General features: G+C 41.8%; 1 long non-coding RNA gene across 1 annotated transcript; it reads left to right on the forward strand.

The window, feature by feature from the left end:
* The first annotated feature begins 2,900 nt into the window (after window positions 1-2,900).
* LOC123176715 (uncharacterized) lies at window positions 2,901-3,771 on the forward strand. The gene is made up of 3 exons (XR_006488631.1): window positions 2,901-3,215; window positions 3,358-3,478; window positions 3,561-3,771. It is a non-coding gene; the product is annotated as an uncharacterized lncRNA (long non-coding RNA).
* Window positions 3,772-3,909: the final 138 nt, after the last annotated feature.

Consider the following 3,909-nt stretch of genomic DNA (forward strand, 5'->3'; position numbering starts at 1 on the left):
ATTTCCGGATAATACAGTTATAGCATGAATAAAAGACAATTATCATGAACAATGAAATATAATAATACTTTTATTATTGCCTCTAGGGCATATTTCCAACAGTTCCCACTATTCCCTCTATAATTTCATGCACAATACTGGGATCAATTTCAATGAAATTTCCCTTGGCAATGCAATCCAAGAGTTGCCTATGCGTCATATTTAACCCAACATAAAAATTACGAAGAAGAATTATAAAGTTCACCTCCAGGGTGCACTTGCGATAAGATTCCATCATCCTATACCAAGCATCTTTTAAATTTTCTCCTTGCCTTTGCTTGAAATGAAGAACTTCAAACTCGGAAGACATAGGAGCGGATAAGGAACTAGACATGATGACAAGGTAAACACACGAACAAACAAAAGGCAAGCAAGAGGGAGGAGGAGATTGGGAAAGAGAAGGCAAATAAAACGGCAAGGGTGAAGTGGGGGAGAGGAAAACGAGAGGCAAATGACAAATAATGTAAATACGAGGAAGATGGGTTTGTGATGGGTACTTGGTATGTCTTGACTTGAGCGAAGACCTCCCCGGTAATGGCGCCAGAAATCCTTCTTGCTACGTCTTGAGCTTGCGTTGGTTTTCCTCGAAGAGGAGAGGGTGATGCAGCAAAGTGTAGCGTAAGTATTTCCCTCAGTTTTGAGAACCAAGGTATCAATCCAGTAGGAGGCTCCTCAAAAGTCCCACGCACCTATACAAACAAACTGAGAAATCGCAACCAACACAATAAAGGGGTTGTCAATCCCTTCACGGCCACTTTGTGAAAGTGAGATCTAATAAAGATAGTATGATAAGATAAATATATTTTTGGTATTTTATGATATAGATGCAAAAAGTAAAGATGCAAATAAAATTAGATGGAAAGCAAATATGATAAGAGATAGACCCGGGGGCCATAGGTTTCACTAGAGGCTTCTCTCAAGATAGCATAAGTATTACGGTGGGTGAACAAATTACTGTCGAGCAATTGATAGAAAAGCGCATAGTTATGAGATTATCTAGGCATGATCATGTATATAGGCATCACGTCCATAACAAGTAGACCGACTCCTGCCTGCATCTACTACTATTACTCCACACATCGACCGACTCCTGCCTGCATCTAGAGTATTAAGTTCATAAGAACAGAGTAACACATTAAGCAAGATGACATGATGTAGAGGGATAAACACATGCAATATGATATAAACCCCATCTTGTTATCCTCGATGGCAACAATACAATACGTGCCTTGCAACCCTTTCTGTCACTGGGTAAGGACACCGCAAGATTGAACCCAAAGCTAAGCACTTCTCCCATGGCAAGAAAAACCAATCTAGTAGGCCAAACCAAACTGATAATTCGAAAAGACTTGCAAAGATAACTCAATCATACATAAAAGAATTCAGAGAAGATTCAAATATTATTCATAGATAAACTTGATCATAAACCCACAATTCATCGGATCTCGACAAACACACCGCAAAAAGAGTTTACATCGAATAGATCTCCACAAGAGATGGGAAGAACATTGTATTGAGATCCAAAAAGAGAGAAGAAGCCATCTAGCTAATAACTATGGACCCGTAGGTCTCTGGTAAACTACTCACAACTCATCGGAGGGGCAAGGATTTTGATGTAGAGGCCCTCCATGGTCGATTCCCCCTCTTAGTTTAATTAGTTGAATTAATATAACTAATAAGTGTTTAATGTTTCACCTATGAACATAGGAAATGTCGTCTGACGATGAAAACGGTTTCATTATGTGTGAATACTGTGAAGACCAATGCGGCCTGTGTGGCAGAAATTTCCTAGTTGATGATAGGCGCATCAACATCAAGCTGGATGAGACCTTCGAAGTGGATACAGTAAGTCACAACGACAAGTCTTTTTTCGTAATTAAGCATATGCATGACTTATGTTTCATTTGCTTCAACTTATAATTTTAAATTTTCACTATTCTACTAGCGTATCCCCTGCCATGCAAGAATTTTTGTCTTCGATAAGATAGGTTTCAGTCCTAACAAAACTATGAAGGTAAAAAGGGTTTACTTGAAGACCGAGCATGGTTATACCTTCAACGTCAACTTATACAATAGAGACACCCACACCTATTTTGAATGCAAAACTTGGCAAGCACTATGCAAGGCTTATGCATTTGAGCCTGATATGTTTATCACCTTTGATATTCGTCCCGAAGATGATATTGAAGGTAATAGAGACATTTGGGTTGATGTACAGACGCCTCCAGTTCTACCATTATGTGACTTTCTCAACCATATTTATGTCTTCGATATTGTTTTTTTAAAAATAGTTGACAACTAATTTCTATTGACAGCTTATTTCCATTCAAGCAAACATGTCCAGCGCTTGGTAGACAGGACCGTCCACTATCCCAGGGCTGAACTAAACTGCGAGGAGATAAGTCATTATATTTCATGGCTTGAGGATCTTAATGCTGTCAAGAGAAATTATTTTTCTGAATTTGAAAATCTTAGTACTCAAAACGTGCGACCAACAGTGTTCGTATTGAACTACAGTCACATCTATTTAAGAAAGATGGTAAGATTTTTACTATTTTTTCTCACTGCATCTTTTGCATACATTATTTTCAAGCTAAACTTCATTGCTATTTAGATATATTATAACTGAGCACCTTTCCAGCCCTCTCAGGCTATTAGCATTTTCAGCCTTTGGATCATCAGTCCACGTCGTTTTCGGCCGTCAGATTTACTCTTAATCCCGCTTCGTTGTCTTAGCTAAAACCGAGCGCTTCCTTGTCGGGCCGCTGCTCCGGTGACTATTTTGGACACCTGGTCTGAAATTGGGCCTAATGGGCTTCTACGAGCCTCCATCCATGCAGCCATACCCCACGACGCTCCTTCCTCGCTCTCATCTCACGCATGACCTACCTTCGCCAACCCTAGGTGTGCCGCCGCCACCATGATCTTCATCTCGCAGCCCCTCAACCGCCCCGTCGGAGCGGCGCCTCCGTCTACGCCTAGCCGCCGCTGTTCTCCTTCTCATGTCTTCCCAAAAGGTGCAGCAGGGAGCATCTTTTTCTCGAGCCGACGACGATCTCTATCCCCAAATCAGTGGCGCACTACATCCCTGAAGCACAAGTCCGATTTTTCAAGCCATATCTAGAGTCCTCAGGCGCGCCGTCCCCAGATCCAGCATGTCGAGCAACTAGCCGGAGGTACGTATAGACATCTGACTGGTTTCAATTGGGGCCTCTCGGTTGGGAGGGGTTCAGGGCGTGCGTTAGTTCGAGGGGCTCAAATGGCTCTAAAACGGGTTCCTTCGTGTGCAACTTCTAATTATCTACATCTTATTTATAGATCCTTTGTAGATGTCAACAGAAGGTGTCAAGGTGATCAGTATATTAGAGACTTCAAGTGATCTGAACCGGAAGTTGTCAAAGTTTAGTACCTGAATTTGGTTGATCCGAATGAGAATACCGTAAGTTTTATTGAGTTCATGTGATTTGTTACCCAAACCCATCCCCATATACACGTCCTGGAGTGGCTTCTCTTGTACGCAGAGATGGTTGATACGAACCGGAGCGGCTGTTTGTCTATTCAACGGACGAAATCGATCCGCTGTGGTTTGAAGGAAGTAATCAATCTTCAGTTTCTGGTTGACTCATGGTGGATGATGTATGCCACTTGCTGGTGACGCTTAAGGCAGTAGGTGTGACTTTCTGTTTTCTTTAGTACAAGCATCTGTGCATATAAGCTACCTCACCTTGCACTCTCCCGTCACCCTTAGTACTCAGGCAACAGAACCTTTAGCAGCATGGTTCTTGGCTTGGTCACCCTCTATTTCTTTCCTGCACAACCCCTCTTCAATGCAATGATTACAGTGTTCTAATATCTCACCAATCCTTATTT

The sequence above is a fragment of the Triticum aestivum genome, unplaced genomic scaffold, assembly GCF_018294505.1.
Source record: "Triticum aestivum cultivar Chinese Spring unplaced genomic scaffold, IWGSC CS RefSeq v2.1 scaffold27869, whole genome shotgun sequence".
NCBI classification, from domain to species: Eukaryota; Viridiplantae; Streptophyta; class Magnoliopsida; order Poales; family Poaceae; genus Triticum; species Triticum aestivum.